Source organism: Mercenaria mercenaria, chromosome 8 (genome assembly GCF_021730395.1).
Source record: "Mercenaria mercenaria strain notata chromosome 8, MADL_Memer_1, whole genome shotgun sequence".
Classification (NCBI taxonomy): Eukaryota; Metazoa; Mollusca; class Bivalvia; order Venerida; family Veneridae; genus Mercenaria; species Mercenaria mercenaria.
Genome location: NC_069368.1, coordinates 56,898,738 through 56,919,177, shown reverse-complemented (window position 1 = coordinate 56,919,177; position 20,440 = coordinate 56,898,738). Strand labels below are relative to the sequence as shown.

At 37.6% G+C, this 20,440-nt stretch overlaps 1 long non-coding RNA gene across 1 annotated transcript; it reads right to left on the bottom strand.

The window, feature by feature from the left end:
- Positions 1-12,919: 12,919 nt before the first annotated feature.
- LOC123565724 (uncharacterized) lies at positions 12,920-19,410 on the bottom strand. The gene is made up of 3 exons (XR_008372239.1): positions 19,282-19,410; positions 16,277-16,409; positions 12,920-13,048 (listed from the first exon to the last, which is right to left on the bottom strand). It is a non-coding gene; the product is annotated as an uncharacterized LOC123565724 (long non-coding RNA).
- Positions 19,411-20,440: the final 1,030 nt, after the last annotated feature.

Sequence of the window (20,440 nt, the reverse complement as noted above, 5' to 3'; positions counted from 1 at the left end):
AACTTTCTAATATCTTAGCATCAGTGTGCCATTTTGAACATGTGGCTCATACTACTCAGGTGAGCGATTCAGGGTCATCAAGACCCTCTTGTTAGATATATACAATGTAACTATTATAATAACAATGTTTCTTCGCTTGTATGCTTTTGATTAGTGCTTCAGTTATGTAACCAGTGTTTCTGAATTTTGTGCCAGTATAAACCTATTCTCTGTAAGGTAGATCTACGGCAAACTTCTCCGTAATCTAAGGGAGGAGACAAATAATTTCAAACCCAATTTCTTCTATCAAGTATTTACGGAGAATATTGCCGATCCATAGATCTCCGCTCTACGTATTTAGCTATAATGATCATGATGACACGCTCCCTAGTGCAGCTTTCTTTTCTTAACATTGTAAATTTAGAATTTTTTACAACGTTCATCCTCAATGTTTAGATTCGGCAAATACATTGCCAAAACATACAATGATAATAAAGATTATAATTAATACATTTCGTACTAATAATGATAATCTTCTCATTTTCGTTACGGTAGCTGCCAAAAGGCTTTCATGTGACACTGATGCCTGTATAGCGCATTGTTATCTTCTCGGTCATCTACATGGCTGGTGTGACTTGCATAACATATGCCACTGCAATACGTAGTCACGTGGCACATAATGAGTAACACTTCCTTTGTTTGAGTTAATGTAGAAACATTATTTCAATGATACACTGTAACAAGAGGGTCTTGATGACCCTGGATCGCTCACCTGAGTAATATGAGCTACATGTTTCAAAGATCAAACTGATGATAAAATATTAAGAAAGTCAGTAGGTCACATTCATGGTCAATGATATTCAGTTTTACGATTGGTGTGCAAAACTGTGCATGTCATCAAAATTTCAAGGGCGTATCTTAAAAAACAAGAAAGTAGGTCAGTAGGTCAAGGTCACAGTCAAGTGACATCATATTACTTGGGGTCATCAGGTAATTATTATGAAACAGTCTTGGGAATAGGATCAAATGACTTTTTAAGTATTTTTTCCTATATAACTCACATAGTAACTAAGTGACCCCAGGGCGGGGCCTCTTTAAACCCCAGGGGCATAATTTGAAAATTTTTGGTAGAGGACTACTAGACAATGCATCATACCAAATATCAAAAGCATAGATCGTATGGTTTCAGACAAGAAGATTTTTAATGTTTTTTCCTATATAAGTCTGTATAAAACTTTGGACCCCCAGGGCAGGGCCTCTTTTCACCCCAGGGGTATAGTTTGAACAATTTTGGTTGAGAACCACAAGACAATGCTACAAACCAAATATCAAAGGTCTAAGTGTTGTGGTTTCAGACCAAGAATATTTTTAAGCTTTTTTTCATCTATAAGTCTATGTAAAACTTGGGAAACCCGGGGCGGGGGCATATTTGACATTAGAGGGATATTTTGAACAAACTTGGTAGAGGACCACTAGATGATGCTACATACCAAATATCAAAGCCCTACGCCGTGTGGTTTTGTACAAGAAGATTTTCAAAGTTTTCCCTGTGACCCCCGGGGCGGGACCATATTTGACCCTAGGGAGATAATTTGAATATTTTTGGTAGAGGACCACTAGATGATGCTACATACCAAATATCAAAGCCCTAGGCCATGTGGTTTTGTACAAGAAGATTTTCAAAATTTTCCCTATATAAGTCTATATAAACCATGTGACCCCCGGGGCGGGGCCATATTTGACCCTAGGGAGATAATTTGAATAATTTTGGTAGAGGATCACTAGATGATGCTACACACCAGATATCCCTAGGCCCTGTGGTTTTGGACAAGAAGATTTTTAAAGTTTTTCCTTTCGGTTGCCATGGCAACCAGAGTTCTGCATGGAATTCAATTCTTTGAACAATTTTAAAAGGGGACACCCAAGGATCATTCCTGTGAAGTTTGGTGTAATTCTGCCAAGTGGTTTTCAAGAAGATTTTTTTAGAAAATGTTGACGGACACACGACGTACGCCTCACGACGCACATTGAGCGGTCACAATAGCTAATAAAAAACAAGGAGCTGCGTTCAATAAACGCTTGATGGCCCCGGTGGCATCCTTGTCGATACGAAGCAACCTAAGTCCAAAATGAGGTCAAGGTCAAACTGAGGACAGGTGATGTTTGAAGATGAGGAATGGTCACAGGTTACATCTGTATTAGTATCAATTCATTCTTGCAAGCGGTATTAATGCTAGACGAAACGGTCCCATTTGGTTAACCAAGAGATGGCCCATATAAAGCAACCTAAGTCCAAATTGAGGTCAAGGTCAAACTGAGGTCAGGTGATGTTTGAAAATGAGGAATGTTCACAGGTTACATCTGCTTTAGTATCAAGTCATTCTAGCAAGGGGTATTGATGCTAGACGAAACGGTCCCATTTGGTTAACCAAAAGATGGCCCATATAAAGCAACCTAAGTCCAAAATGAGGTCAAGGTCAAGGTCAAACTGAGGTTAGGTGATGTCTGAAGATGAGGAATGTTCACAGGTTACATCTGCATTAGTTTCAAGTCATTCTAGCAAGGGGTATTGATGCTAGACAAAACGGTCCCATTTGGTTAACCAAGAGATGACCCATATAAAGCAACCTAAGTCCAAAATGAGGTCAAGGTCAAGGTCAAACTGAGGTCAGGTGTTGTCTGAAGATTAGGACTGTTCACAGGTTACATCTGCATTAGTATCAAGTCATTCTAGCAGCAAGGGGTATTGATGCTAGACGAAACGGTCCCATTTGGTTAACCTCGTACGGACGGACGAACGGACGGACGGACGGACAGGACGATCACTATATGCCTCCCGCATCAGTAGATGCCGGGGGCATAACAACTGGAAACAAATTTAACTTATGTTATAAAGTTTGCAGCAATACGAAAGTGGTTCCCTACTTGACATGAAGGGAATCGCTATGTTCTGTTATTCTGTCTTCAATAGGTAAGCTAACATGATGTTCACCTTATACTTTCCGTGAATAAACATAAATACAGACGACTTACATTGTTTGCAGGTTACGTGGTGATCAAGAATGAAAACCAAAACAGGAATGATGATATAACTTGAAAAAAAAAAAGATAATGAAAAATAAAATTAAAAAATTTAGTTATCCAAGGGGGGCAATCAAGTGTGTAAAGAGTGAAATCTGAATATGCCGACATTGATTTATATACGCTGTAGAGAACTTTTCGGTATTTGAGCAAAGACCAGTGTTATGACTTTCTAATAAGCAAAAATTGGTCATTGATGGTAGACTTATGCTTTTTTTGGTGTGTTTGAAAGCACACAGATCGTCTGTCTACATTGACTGAGTCACTCCGTAGTATAGAATATAATTTATTTCCGAATGGACCACTGCCGGTATATTACATAATTATTTAACATTAGCACAGGACAGCTGGGATAATTGCTGATTTACGAAGAACAGAAGAAAAGTACGGAAATAGCCATCTTAAGACAGTTATTGCTATTCATATGAGTTCATTTGGTGCCGTTGAAGTGGTCTTCATTGATATATAATCATATACACACATTCATTTTATGTACGTGGTATTCAAAATAACTATATGCCTCTCGAAGAGAAAATTACGCTGTATTATATGCAGGTGAAAACTCGACAAACAATAATCGTTACTGACGGTGGTGTAGCACGTAGAAGTAGATGAAAACCACAATTTAGAAAACATATGAATCCATGAATTTGATTCAGTTCATCGCGCGCTGTTTTAGTATCATATGCATTAATTACTGTGTTCAGAATATTAAGTAAATAAGGATATTATGAAGTGGGCATTCGCATCAATGAGAAGTTCGTCATGATCCTTTCAAACAGGGAATCGTGATAGGCCTTTAGTATGTGAGAATGTAAACTACACAGATAACTGATACTATAAAAACTTGATCGTGCAACTATAAACCGTAACTTCTTTTAACAAGGCAAACATTGTTAACGGCGACAGTCTACAAAGGGAAATCTTGTTGCATAATTACGTTTTAGACGCATTCTTTTTTAATTGTTTTTCATTTGGCAATATACCTGTTAGAAAGTTTATAAAACAACAATTTTTTATGAAATTTAATACTATATTTCCAATAGAACCATTGTGGAAGATTGGTGGGGAATTAAAAATACCATTTAAGATGAAGGCTATACTAACATACAGTCTACGGAATAGACGGCAACATAATCCAAAGCTACATAAATTACCAGGAGCTGATAAACAAGCGCTTCCATTTAGCATGAGGGGTCTGTCTAGATATACAGGATCCAAATGTGTAGGATTATTTGTTTGTTTTCTTTTGTTGATACCATCGATCTTCTGTAAGCCAGCTGCTTGGCTTCCCGCGTAGAAGTATTCTACACCACAAGTGTTTTAAACTCACAGCGATGAGGGACAAGTAATTGGAAGCCAGTTAACTTAACCACTCGGCTACGAAGGCTCCCCTCGAGTGTTTAAGAGCTATATAGCAAAGCTTATCTGCGCTATAAGTGACATTGGATACAGGATATAGACGAATTTACAACGTCGTCGATTGTATAGTACAACCGGATGTTTTGATCTTAATACACGAGCAAAACGATTAATATACACATTCAATAGTTGTATTCCATACAAATACATTAGTGTAACCCAGTCCAATATTATAACGCAGTACAGATAATAAAAAAGAAAATTAATATCAAAACAAAGTTTTATGTATAGATGCCAAATTTATGTGGAAGTAATCGCAAAATGTTTAAAATAACATTATATATGTTTTGCATGCGTCAACGTAGGATTACTAGATTCACAATTTCCCTTGAAAAATATTGTTTATCTTTCTAGTTTTAATAATTGTTCAAGAATTTGATCTCCCTCTGCATAAAAATCAGTTTTATAAGACTAATTATGATAGCTCTGAGAGGCTGTACAGTAATAAATATCTGGATTTTGCGACGAGGGTGGGGGGGGGGGCGCCTTCTTGTCATACAGTCCAAAGTCCTTTATATTGAACGAAGCGGTTATCTACTGCTTGCTTTAACTTCGTAAGTAAAAAGTTAACTACGGTACAGCAAATTAACCATAATAATTCGTTAGTGCTTGTTTTCAGTCACAAGAATAATAGTAATAATTTACGAAAGTTGAGCGAACAATTGCATCCTTATACATTGAAGAGGAAATAGAGGAAGTGTTGAACTAGAGACCTTTCAAAGCATGAACACTGATGAAAAGCTAAATGCATTATTTCCGAAAATATGCAATGCTGAAAACAAACAGGTTAACATTACACTTGTGCACGAAACCCTGGAGAAAACGTGTACCCGAGTGGACAAAATAGAGGACGCTTTAGGCACATACGAAGAACAAATATTACAACTTACATACAGACTTATCGATATGGAGGCACGAAGTCGTAAGTGTAATCTTATTATTTATGGCCTTGAAGAACGTTCTGAAGGTCAACATGCCACATTGAACGAAGTTAGGAATTTTTATATGACTATCTAGATTCAGACTATGAAGAAATGAGTAATGAACATACAATGAGACTGGGTAGCAAACTGAAATTCCCACCCAGAGCTATATGTGCCAGAGCTCCGAAAGGCTCAACCAATCAGGATAGAGGAAGGTCAGCAAGCGTGGAAAAAGTGTCGCGTTTATCTTAAAATAATGCGCAGGAACGTTCTAATTCACAGGATAGTTGCGCAAGCTCAACAGCGCCCGACGCAAAGGGCGGAGCTACGCAAAGTTAGTCCAGATGACAGGAGAACATTGATTATACCTGTAATACACATTTAAGATTTTCATTATTGAATATTCAGTCATTGATAAGTAAACGTTTTAATAAATTAAATTCTTCATGTTAAACAAATATCTGACAATAACGACATTGTATGTTTCGTTGAGACGTGGGATGGTTTCATCCCATAGGCTTAAAGTAGAAACTGGAAGGTGGAATAATACACCATTTGATAATAGGGTATTTCTTATCTGTAACAAAATTTAAAGAACTTGAAGCCCAAAGGACAGGAACAACAAAGGGAAGAAAGTCCACAAAATATCCTTATTAGGTACAGGTATGTCAAAATACCTAAAAATTGGAGGTACCATCCATGTTGTACCACAGAAAAGTGGTTTTATTTTTTCCCTACGGCCAATAATAAAGAAGTTTCAAAATAAGCTATTTATAGCAACATAAAAGGGAAGTAATTCAATTTTTTTTATTGTATGTGAACAAACAAGAGCTGTCTTTGGAGACAGCGCGCTCGACTATTTCGATGCTGGATAGTGAAACTGGGCACATCTGAGGAAACTAGAGCTGTCACTGGCGTGTTTAATGACTCCAATGGTGGATGAAGATATTGCACAATAGCTTGAGTCTGTGTCAAAATTATTAAGTAATAAGAGAGGTAAAGATAAAGTGTATCAAAATACCATGTAAGTAAAATTCTAAGCATAAAGGGGGCATAATTCATATAATATTTGTGCAAGAGTTATGCATCTTGTGTCATATGGTGAGGGTGATGATTTGGAACAACTACTTAGTTTGAATTAAATCCATTTCCTAATAACTGAGATATAATGAAAATGCATCAAAATTAACATATTAAGATTCTAAGGAGTGTTGGGCATCATTCATGAACATGAGCTGTCGAAGGACAGCAACGCTCGACTATTCAACAGCCTTGTCAATTGAATGAATATAAAAGTCAAAATAGGGGCATAATTTTGTAAAAATGGGAAAAAGGGTTATGGTAACTTCACAGTGTTTATCAACTCATGACAGTGGACAAGTGTGTGAAGTTTCAATCCATTCCCATTAGTGGATACTGAGATACCAGCTTACATACAAAAACTAAAGCAAAAACTTCTAAGTGAAAAAGGGGCATAATTTTGAAAGAATGCAAAGAAGAGTTATGGAACCTGCTTAGTGCATGTCAGTTGATGATAGTGAACAAGTGTGTGAAGTTTCAGTCCATTCCCATTAGTGGGTAGTGAGATACCAGCTTACATACAAAACCTTAACTAAAAATTTCTAAGTCGAAAAAGGGGCATAATTTTGTAAAACAGCAAAATAGAGTTATGGAACCTGTGCAGTGTAAGTCAGTTTATCTAAGTGAATAAGTGTGTGAAGTTTCAATTTATTCCAACAAGTGGTTACTGAGATGCCAGCTTACATACAAAAACCTAACCAAATCGGGACGCGGACGCGGACGCTGACGCACGGGCGAGTCCAATACCTCTACTATTCTTTATTATTATTATTATTATTATTATTATACCAGATTTATATAGCACCCTTTTCATGATCAGTTTCACGTTCAAAGGCGCTTTACATAGTTCAAATGCAGCCTCACAGGGCGCATAATTCATCCTCTACTAGTACAGACCCAGAGCGATCTGACAAGAGGGACAGAGTGAGACACAGCCCCCACGACAGAGAGATCAGAAATCAGATACAGGCTTGTCCGGCTAACTTAGCCTAGCTTGTTGCGAATAGACAGCCTGGTTCTTTATCGTGCCCAGTGTATAGCACTGATACACGCAAGGATTGCCTGGGTTCCTGACCACACCTCTAGTTGGGTGGGAAACACTAAAAAGCGTTTCTGAAAATTCCCGAGTAGCTGCCGGGGATCGAACCCCCGATCTCAGGATTGGAAGGCCAGTGTGCAAACCACTGAGCTATCCGTTCTCCACTATTCTTTGAATAGTCGCGCTAAAAACTGGTCCAGAGTTATGCACCTTGTGTCATATGATGTGGGTGATAAGGTGGAACAACTATTTTAAGTTTGAATCAAATCCATTTAGTAACAGGAGCTCGTCGAACACGAAATGCACCCCCCCCCCCACGCTTGATGCATTCAGTAATTGCACAAGGAACAGAAATTATATGCTCACTGTAAACAAACTTTGACCTTATACCTAGTGACCTCAAAACCAACAGGGGTCATCTGCTGGTCATGATCAACCTACCTGTTAAGTTTCGTGATCCTAGGCCCAAAAGTTCTTAAGGTATCGTCCGGAAAGTGTTTAACTGCTCCGGGTCAATGTGACCTTGACCTTTAGCCTACTGACCTCAAAATCTATAGGGGTCATCTACATGGCCAACCTCCCTATCAAGTTTCATGATCCTAGGCCCAAGCGTTCTCAAGTAATTGTCTGGAAACTGTTTGTTTGTGGCCAATGTGACCTTGAACTTTGACCTAATCAATCAATAGGGGTCATCTGCTAGTCATGATCAATCCCCTATCATTTTTCCTGATCCTAGGCCCAAGCCTTCTTATCGCCCGGAAACCATTTTAGTGTTCCTGGTCACTGTGACCTTGATCTTTGACCTACTGATCTCAAAATTGATAGGGGTCATCTGCTGGTGATGACCAACCTCCCTATCAACTATCAAAATCCTAGGCCAAAGCAATCTTGAGCTATCTTCGGGAAACCGTTTAACTGTTCCGGGTCACTGTGACTTTGATCTTTGACATACTGACCTAAAAATCAACAGGGGTCATCTGCTGGTGATGACCAACTTCCCTATCAACTTTCATGATCCTAGGCCCAAACGTTCTTGAGTTATCATCCAGAAACCGTTTAACTGTTCAGGGTCATTGTGACCATTGACATACTGACCTCAAAATCAAAATGGGTCATCTGCTGGTCATGACCAACCTCCCTATTAATTTTCATGATCCTAGGCCCAAGCGTTCTTGAATTATCGTCCGGAAACTGTTTAACTGTTCAGGGTCACTGTGACCTTGACCTTTGACATACATATCTAATAAATTAATAGGGATCATCTGCTGGTGATCACCAACCTTCCTATCAACTTTGATGATCCTAGGTCCAAGCGTTCTTGAGTTATCATCCGGAAACGGATTGGTCTACATTCCGACAGACCGACCGACCGACCGACCGACCGACATCTGCAAAACAATATACCCCTCTCTCTTCGAAGGGGGGCATAATAAGTCAGATAAAGTGAACGTGCACTAAAACAACCTGAAATTATAAGTATAAAGGGGAGATAATTCATGAAATATTGGTGACAGAGTTATAACCCGTGTGCCATATGATGTGGGTGATGATGAGGAACAACTTTATAAGTTCGAAGCAAATCCATCAAGTAATAACAGAGATAAAGTGAAAGTGCATCAACACTTTAGCCTGAAATTTTACGTACAAAAGGGGGGTAAATCATAAAATACAGTTGTCACAGTTATGTCTCTTGTGTCAAATGATGTAGGTTGTGATGATGAACAATTATTTTAAGTTTGAATCAAATTCATTGTGAAATAACTCAGATATAATGAAAATGCATCAAAAATAACATAAAATTCTAAGTAACAAGGGGCCATAATTCATGAAAAATTAGTGCCAGAGTTATGCACCTTGCGTCATATGATGTGGGTGATGTTGTGGAACAACTATTTAAAGTTTGAATCAAATCCATTAAGTAATAACTGAGATAAAGTGAAAGTGCACTTTAACCTGAAATTCTAAGTAAAAAGGGATGATAATTCATGATATATTGATGCAAAAGTTATGACCCTTGTGCAATATGATGTGGGTGATGATAAGGAACAACTATTTTAAGTCTGGAGCAAATCCATCAAGTAATAATAAAGATAATGAGAAAGTATATCAAAATTTTAACCAAAGTGCGGACGCGGAAGGACGCCGACGCCGACGCCGGGTCGAGTAGGATAGCTCTCCATACTTCGTATAGTCGAGCTAGAAAGGGATCTGCCAAATAAAAACAAGAGCACTGCAATGCAGAGCAATATAAACAAAGCAAAGTCATATATGACATTTGATCCCTAAGTGTGACCTTGACCTTGAAGCGAGTCATCCGAAACATGCGCTCTGCACGTCGTCTCAGTGTTGTGAACAATTGTGCCAAGTTTCTTTGAAATCCTTCAAGCAGTTCAAGAGTTAAAGAGCGGACACGAAACAAACTGATATGACCTTTGACGCCTAAGTGTGACCTTGACCTTGAAGCGAGACATCCAAAACATGCACTCTGCACGTCGTCTCAGTGTGGTGAACAGTTGTGTCAAGTTTCTTTGAAATCCTTCATGGGGTTCAAGATTTACAGAGCGGACACGAAATTGCTAACGGACGGACAGACAGACGGACGGAGAGACGGACACCGGGGGTATAATATAATACGTCCCTTTGGGCGTATAAAAAAATGTGACAGCCACATTTATGAGGAAAGGCACTGTGAAACCATTCATGCGTGAATACGATCGCATTGGGCCAATGATGACAGTTATTCCTCTACTGCTATTAAAATATTTCAAACCATTCGCAAATTTAGTATAAACTTATAACAAAAACAATAAGGATAACCCTTTTTACACCGAAAACTCAATGTAAATAAACATTAATAGAGCCGGTTTTACTTGTAAAAAAACAGGCACTAAAGAATGCAATTTAGTTATTTCGATGATAGGTTAGAGTCCGTATTCCGATGTTGTTGTTTTTTTTGTTCTTTTAGGTGGTTAAATTTATCAGCGGTAATCCCCATTGTGTACACAATGGAAAATAAAACATACAACATCAATTTCAGGTCTACAAAAGCTATGAAGTTTTTAAGAAAATGAAGCAAATGATGTTGATTGCAGAGGTCATAATGATCTAGGCCTTTAGTCAGAAACTTGGTATTTTAACAATTCTAAAGTTTCATTTTAATATGGAATCGTCAAATATTCATAGATTTCAATGAAACTTTGCAGAAATCTTCAATCTGTAGCCAATGATAGTTCAGCAAAATTTCAGCAGTAGCAATGTGTTTTAAACAACGTTGTGGCTTATTTAATATTTGCCGTTCGTAAGGCAAAGTCTCAGATTAGATGAGCGAATATTCTTGCCCCTCATGTTTTTCCTTACTTTTGCTATTTTAGCATGTCAAGTGTATTCAACACCTTTCCTAACTCAACAACTGGTTTTTTTATCTTTGCTAGATTTTAACAGACTTTAATCTTATTCTTTTTCACGTATGAACAGCCTAGATTTGTTCGTACGTACAAACAATATTCCAAATTGCATAAAGATCCTTTTATTAGTTCTCACATTTGTTCGTATATACGAACAGCCCAGACAGATATAGAAATTCTTTGGATGTCTTAAACAGGTACAAAATGTTGCATCTGGGGTGTACACAGAATTGTTCTAAGACTTGACCTAGAATCTAGTTTTTAATACAAATAACGAAATTTCTAACTACACCTATATTTTATTGCCATGTTTCATGTATATCAAGTAGACAATGTGGTCCCTCAAGTGTAAGAAATGTATTCCGGGAATTTAGATGTAGGAAAAAGATTAAAAGGATATGTATATTCTCCAAACTGCACGCCATCTAAATCTTAAGCACGGACAGACAGACATACGTACGAACGAACGAACGGAGAACATTAAATAAATAGATTCTTTATAATGCCTTCAAGAGATGAACAAGTTTCATGAAATTCTTTTGCTATCTCTTGTTCCTGAAAGGATTAAATTATTTTTCTGGTGTTCGTTCAAGTGTAAGCACTGCCTTTTAATACGCATAATTATCATAAAGTCCCGATACATGACCGCCAGAAAAACAAGAGCTGGGAGACAACGCGCTCGACAGTTTCGATGCTGGTTAAATATCGCAACCACCGTTAAATGTCGCAAAATCATCTGCCGCTATTTGTCGCATCTTTAACGCTAAATGTCGCAAGAAATTGTCTACCGTTATATATTGCAACATCAACGCTAAATGTCGCATTGCATATCTAAAACTAAAACATAATTATATTAACAACACCATAGAAAAATGGTGTTAGCTTTAAACCCGACTTAAATGATACTCATGCAGTCTTGCATACTTGATGGAGGGTAAAAGATTTAACATGTTAATGTATTTGAGACGGAATGATATTGTTTATAAACAGTACATAAATTTGCCAGATGTTCATTTTTCGTTTTAAGAATACGAAGTGTAGAACAAGAGCACCGCCTACGGGTGCCATTGCTGGACAATATATAAGAAAAGAGTTACAGTTCAGATTTTCTAAGTACAAAAAGGGCCATAATTCTGACAAAATGCAGGTTAGAGTTATTGTTCTTGACCTACATATCCCCTAATGATGATAAACACCAATAACTCAAATTTTCTAAGTACAAAAGGGCCATAAGGCTGACAAAATGCATATCAGAGTTATGGGTCTTAGTCTACGTAGTTTCCTAGTAATGATAAACAAGTGTGCAAAGTTTCAAAGCAGTAGCTCTTATAGTTTCTGAGAAAAGGTGACCTAAACAAAAAATTTAACCAAGAAACTCGAATTTTCTAAGTACAAAAAGGGACATAAGTTTGATAAAATGCATATCAGAGTTATGATTCATGGCCTACATAGATCCCTGCATGCAACTGTTATGGTATGTTCAGGTAAGTTAATTGTAGTGGGCATGCCTAACGGAAGACTCCAAAACGAAAACACGAAAAGCAGACACATAAGATATTTGCCGTGTTTTCGTGTTTTTGTGTCGACGGGCGAAAACAAGAAAAGGGTATTTGTCGTGTTTTCATGTCGGTGGGGCTAAGTCACGACAACACGCAAGCACGAGAAATAAAGGGCACATACACGACATATTCATACCCCTCCCCCCCCCCCCCCCAACACGAAAACTCGACAAGTAAATTTGTGTCGGCGTCCTTTTAACGTCGTGTTTCGTGTAAAATGTGTCGAGTTTTCATGTTTTCGTGTTAACGTGTTTTCGCCTCAAAAACACTCCAACTCGACATGGCAGAAATCAGCCACCATAAGAACTATGTAGAATTCTTCACAAAGAGTAACCTCAGTGCAGAAGACAGTAAATGATTATATGGACTCTACATGTGGCTTTACCGCTAACCCCAAGAGCAAATGAATTCAAAGCTTAAAAATCTTACCTACTTGTCTCCTGGCTGGACGGAAACGGTACGGGAGAGGTTTGTTACTTGACCAGTTTACACCGCTCGGCATACTTCTTTATTAACCGCAGAGAGGTGAAGGGTTTGAGTCTTTCATCACCAATGGAGGCCCTAGGAAGAAAAAAAAGAATTTAATGTCTTTACGACTGTTAGATGATATTTATCTAGACTGAACAGTAGCTGCTAATAATTAATAAAACAGCCACTCTGTATAGCATGCTATAATAAAATATATAGGAACGGACGCAGGTGGTTCAGTGGTAACACTGTCTGACTACGAAACTAGGGATCGTTAGTTCGAAACCCAGTTCCTCCAACCAGAATAACTATTATCAGGGTAAGAGTCACGTGTACCTGTGGCTTGCACCTTGAATACTTAAGAACCAGGAAAACTTATTAATTAAGTGTTTTTCTATCTTTTACATCCTCCAACTAATATTACTACTCTTCTCAAGGAGCCACCCATAGGGGTTACCTGTGTCGGGAATAAATAGGGGTGGGGAGGGGCAGCGGGGGTGACCGGGTGAGGGTACAAAACATCACATGTTGATTATAAATATTGATGGAAAATTAAACATGAAAAAAAAATACATAAAATAATGCGGGGGTGGGGTGTGACTCAGCGGGGTGGAGGAGTGGGGTGGGGGACTAGTACAACTTTGCATGTTGATAAATATTCATGGAAGTTTTATTTGGGGGGGGGGGGGGTGGGGGGGGGGGAGGGGGAGGGGGTGTGACCAAGGCAAGGTGGTGACCAGGTGTGGGTACACAACTTCACATGTTTATAATAAATGTTCATGGAAAAGAATGAAAGAAGTTTAATGAAATTCTACCAATTGATTGATTTGTTATGTACAAATCTGTAGATTTTTAAACAATTAAAGGGCAATAACTCTAAGGAAAATTTACCAATAAAAAAAATGACAGGCATCATCGAAGTATGTTGGTTCATATTTATTTCAAGTTTCATGAAATTCTACCAGCTTGTTACTGAGAAATGGCTGCAGACGTGGATTTTTCATTAAATCAAGGGCAATAACTCTAAGGGAAATTGACCAATCAAAAAAAAAAAAAAAAAAAAAAAAAAAGAAAAAAACGACGGGCATCATCGCAGTATGTTGGTGCATGTTTATTTCAAGTTTTATGAAATTCTACCTGATAGTTACTGAGAAATGGCTGCGGACAGACATATTTGGGCATTTTTCATTAAATCAAGGGCAATAACTCTAAGGGAAATTGACTAATCCAAACAAAAATTGACAGGCATCATCGCAGTATGCTGGTTCATGTTTATTTCAAGTTTCATGAAATTCTACCTGATAGTTACTGAGAAATGGCTGTGGACGGACGCACGGACGGATGGACGGACGCACGCACGCACTGACCGACGGACAACGCCATTTCAATACCCTCGCCCCCTCCCGATTTCATCGGCGGGGGATAATTAAAGAAAAAATATCAATTAAACATAATTAAGATATCATTCATCACAATTTAAAAACTATCAAAATATACCAAGAATCTAACTCTTTGGTATCATTTATTTACTATGATCAATAGTTCTAAATCTTATAGTACGAAACACATGCATTATGATTTACTTAACAAAAAACTTACTTTAAAGAACCTTAATAAGTGAATTTTGCAAATCTCTTTCTACATTAAGCTGTAATAGTTGAGGTCTTACACCAATAGAACACACGTTTTTAGCATGTTTTATTTATTTTTATACGTTTATGGAGGAGGCGAGGTGGGGTGGGGGTTGGGGGATGGGGGAGTAGCTGAGGTCTTACACCAATAGAACACACGTTTTTGGCATGTTTTATTTATTTTTATACGTTTATGGAGGAGGCGGGGGGAAGGGTTAGCTGAGGTCTTACACCAATAGAACAGTTTTATTTATTTTTATACGTTTATGGAGGAGGGGGAGGGGGGGAAAGAGTATTAACGTCACTCCAACAAAGTTATAGGTCATATGGCAACACTCCAGCTTTTGCTGGAGGAAGAAGATCCGAGGTGACCCTCCAGGCATTATTTCAGGCAAAAGCGAGCACCCGGATAGAATCACCGACTTTCCGTAAGACAGCTTTCTCAATTTCAAAAACACTTTTATCCCCCTTCCATCTAAAGAACTAACCTGGTCATAACGACAATAAGCAATCATGGTCAAATATTAATATTTTAGCACTTATCAACCGCGTGTGATCGAATATATGACGTTTACTACACAAAGTTCCATTTTCTTAACTGTGCATGAAATGATTAATTCTAAGGAGTACTCAAAGAACAGATGACGGTCAAACTGTCTCCTAAAGAAAATACTTTCAAATCTGTGTATAAAAATAAAATAAATCTGTACATAAATAAACAAGAGCTGTCGGAGGACAGCAACGCTCGACTATTCAACAGCCTTGTCAATTGAATTAATACAAAAGTCGAAAAAGGGGCATAATTTTGTAAAAATGGGAAAAAGGGTTATGGAACCTTCACAGTGCTTATCAGCTCATAAAGTGAACAAGTTTCAATCCTTTCTCATAGGTGGATACTGAAATACCCGCTTACATACAAAAACTTAACCAAAAACTGCTAAGTCGAAAAAGGGGCATACTTTTGAAAAAAAATGCAAAGTAGAGTTATGGGACCTACACAGTGCATGTCAGATCATGAGAGTAAACAAGTGTGTGAAGTTTCAATCCATTCCCATTAGTGGGTACTGAGATACCAGCTTACATACAAAACCTTAACCAAGAATTTCTAAGTCGAAAAAGGGGCATAATTTTGTAAAAAAGCAAAAAAGAGTTATGGAACCTGTGCAGTGTAGGTCAGTTTATCACAGTGAATAAGTGTGTGAAGTTTCAATCCATTCCCACAAGTGGTAACTGAGATTCCAGCTTACATACAAAACCTTAACCAAGAATTTCTAAGTCGAAAAAGGGGCATAATTTTGTAAAAAAGCAAAATAGAGTTATGGAACCTGTGCAGTGTAGGTCAGTTTATCACAGTGCATAAGTGTGTGAAGTTTCAATCCATTCCCACAACCGGTTACTGAGATACCAGCTTACATACAAAACCGTAACCAAATCGGGACGCCGACGCGGACGCGGACGCCGACGCAGACGCAGACGCACGCCGACGCATGGGTGAGTCCAATAGCTCTACTATTCTTTGAATAGTCGAGCTAAAAAATCTGTGAGATCCTTAGTAACCAAGCAAATATAATATCAGACTCGGTTTGTTTGAGTCTGTACCGCTATATGACAAAATGCATATAAAATTGTTTTTATAGGCAGGTAGTCTTTGGCGCTGGTAACACTGTAATATAAAGGTAGAAAAGCATACCTTTATGTCTTCTGGGCAGACTTAAGTATGGATCGGCTTTATAAGGGCGTGAAAACTGAAACATCCACATCTGTTAGTTTGCTTCTTTGTTGATTCGGGGGCGTAGACCTTTACCATCCAACAACTGAGGCTTCTGTGAAAAGAGTTAAAGAAATCAATCGTTAAATATAGTTCCGACTTGTTAAAAACGTCATTTATTCAAAGTAAATAGCCGAAGACTAAAACAGACCCCGAGAACATTTTGTCATAGGATATATATTGAACCACTTTTGTCTCAATATATATATTCAGTATATAATGACTATTGCACGGGTGGTAAACGCGCAATCCAATTCCCGCCGGGAATACGCTTAAAATGGGTTGCGCAACGTCCGGTGCTGGTGTTGCGCGTAAAAATAGACGAAACTGAGGTAAGTTATGACTTTGCTTAGTATGAGACAAAAATAAATTTTCTTGAAAAAAGCAAAATGCTATCCGACACAAATATGATAATACATCATATGTGTAAAATATCTGGTTTGTAATTTATTATTCGGCTCTATTATCACAAAAACTCAGGCGACACGAAGCGTAAAAAAAGTATGAAATCAACAAAAATGGGAGTTTCTGACCTCATATGCCTAATCTGAGGACATCTGATGCTTTTTATGATAACTCAACTGTTATAAAGTAACGAATATCAAAATTATTTGCTTCAAATCCTGCTTACGGGGACATAATTGACAAAAAAATCATCGGGAATGGGGTTGCGCACCGGGAATGGAGTTGCTGGTATACATCATAATGTATATAATGTATACGCGCAACTCCATTCCCGGGGCGCAACCCCATTCCCGATTATTTTTTGCCAATCTTTCCCCCAAAAGCAACATTTCATTCAAGTGTATGTAATATCCATGACTGTTTTACACGCGTTTGATCATTAGAAGCGTCACATTTCCAGAAAGAAGGCACAAGAGTTAGAAAATTTGCATTTTTCATGATTCCATGCTTTTTGACAGCTCGAGCCAGCAGAGTTTTCGTGATAACAGGGCCGATTCTTAAATTAATAAGTTGGTATTTCACACATGTGATCTTAATTCATTTTTGTGTCGAATAGCATTTTGCTTTTTTTCGAAAGCACTCGTAAATGTGTCATTATCTACAAAAACAAAAACCCACCTACCTCGATTTTGTATATATTGATGCGCAACACCAGCACCGGAAGTCGCGCAACCCATTTTTAGCGTATTCCCAGTGGGAATTGGATTGCGCGTTTACCACCCGTGCATAGATAAACTATATAACAACCTTCTAGTATACCTAGGAGTAGGCTATAACATATAATAATGTTTTTTTCCCTTCTTTCTGGTCTGGTGCCACGCAACAGACAAAGAAGAATGCACTAAAATTTATTTTGATGATAACTGTTTGCCGATCAGGCGAGAATCCTTATTTTTGATGGATTTTGTACATGCGAATAGTTATTTTTAAGCGGTTCAGTTTATCATAATTTTCGCGGCCGGGCGCGTTATATTCACGTTCTGTTAAGTTTTTGATACATTATACTACGTTTTACCACGTTCTCGCCACGTTGTAGTACGTTGTTCAAATACGGCAGCGAATTCTGAACATGTCCGAAACTAAAATTTCCAGTTCACCTTTTGTCGCGTTTGATCACGTTTCGATCACGTTGATCTACGTTGGCTCACATTACAGCCACGTTTTCCAACGTAGTTATACATTTTCCTCTTGTATCGTCCAATATTCATGGATTGCAATAAAACTTCAGCAGTAGCAATTTTCATAGAAAAATTTAGGGCTTACTTAATATTTGCGATTTTTAAGTATAAGTCTAAGTTTGAGACTATAAGTGTTGAAGAATACAGCCCTATGCCAATTTTCATCAAGCTTCTTAGTTAAATTTTAGGACAAATTCTTTACAAATTTTACACATCAGTTAATATGATTTCAGTAAGTTTCTATCAAAATGAAAATGTATGTGGAATATATTGTACATTTTACTCTTTCTCAGAAATATAAGTTAAATAAACCACAAAAATTACTTTAAAATGAAATAGAAAAGATATAAGAAAACTTGTCAACAAAGATGCTTTATGAATATGGGCCCAGCCATTACAACCGCTATGATTTATGAAATACGTCTTTAAAGTTCCATTAGGCTGTTAATGTTATGTTAAAAACAGATAATACTGCTGTCCAAATAGAGACTACCCATAACTGAATAGTTAGAAAAACGCTACTTTCAATTTTTTCACATGAAATTATGAAGTCAGTGCCATAAAGGTAGATTATCAAAACAGTGCATTTTATAGTACTTTCTATTATGTTAATCATATAGTCAAATATATGACAATTACATGAGAAAACAATTATCAAATATTAGATTTAACAAGAAAAATATTTTATATTCAATACAAAAAAGTGGGAGCCACATTTTAATCGAAGGCATTATGACCCTTTAATTTAAGGTTTAACATTTGGACATATGATGATGATGATATAATGATAACTGTATTATTTTTATATAGGCTACAAACCCCATGATGACATAAAATTTACATAATACAAGATTTAGCAAGACAGTGGTAAACATCAACTATCAAGCACTAATCCAAGCCCTATCATAAGGTAGTTAGACCTGCGGTTAGACCTCTTCTTCTTCTTCCCATTAAAGCATCTTAGATACAAAATAAAGCCTAAAGACCCAGACTGCAGACTTGCCATTGGTAAAAATGTCTATTTTACGGTCAGAAACAACAAATCATACATTGATCTCTAATTTCAATTTTGTTACGTTGGACACAGAAACCGCACGAGTATTATAAAGCATCTGGAACGAACTAAACTCAAGCCAGTATCCGCAAAAAATTAACAGACGGCGATCAATTTCATGTAATATGCATGCTGTGTCGGTCACCTGCCGGGAACCATAGCAAACTATCCAGATGCCTACTCACAAAATGCTATGAAATAAATACTAATGCAAACTAACTAAAACATACCTTGCATGATATCTGCAGGTCGGTCGTTGAAGACAGCCAGCAAAATGCATAGACAAATAACATATTGCTCAGTTCATTTCGTTATGACGCAGTCTTTTGAAAAGGACAAAAGATAAAATGTGTGTAGAATAGCAAGGGATTAGGGATTAACGGTTATTTTGAATGTAGTGCAACGATTGGATACCTGAACTGATGTTTACCTGTTTGACCTCTGACCTGTATACACTGTTTGACCCTGTTACTTTTTTAGAAATAATTACAATGATTGATATGTGATCCAGTAGGCTTCTGTAAGTGAAGAATCATAAATGACAAGATATATTCTTTGTTCTGTCGTTTTGGGAGTTTTGTTTTCCTACACGACATATTATTTTCAAATGACATGGAAGAAGGGCTTAACCTTTACCCTGCTAAATTTCTAAAATGGACCGGTTCATCATTCAATTTGGACATCGCTACTTATTATTCAAAGGGGTGTTCACTGAAAATTTACTGACTGAATAGCGAACAGTGCAGACCATGATCAGCCTGCACGGATGTGCAGGATGATCTTGGTCTGCACTGGTCGCATAGGCAAAATCACTTACCGCCAGCAGGCTAAGTGTTTGGGTTATAAAACCGAGTTTTCAGACCAGTCTTAAATGTAGAAAGAACCTTTTAGTAGTGAAATGAATTATAACATATAACATTGTTTAAGTTTATAGCAACAAAGTACTACATACAATATACATGTATACAAACATTTACAATTTCAGGAATTATTTCCACTTGAAAAAAGCACAATAACAACAGCATAAGAAATCTACAGATCTTCTAATACGCACGTGACTGTAAAATGAACAGCTATCAGTCAGTCAGTATTTATGCTTAATAAGGGTCCATCCGACCTTTTAGACATAGTATAGCATTTAGGAGCCCCGACATGCCACCAGGCATGCCGTAAAGGAGAATATTTGAAGCTAAAATAGTGAAGAAAATTTACCTCTATACAATTTTCGTAGAGTATAAGCAAAAAAGTCTAAGTAATTTTGAAGCCAAGAGTGGATCACTGTCACGGCCAATGAGACAAGACCCGAGACGTGGTTTCAGACAATACAGAAAGTAAGGTGTCAATCTCACCCTTCAAAGGCGTTTGGTCAACGCATGGTAGAGGTTGGTC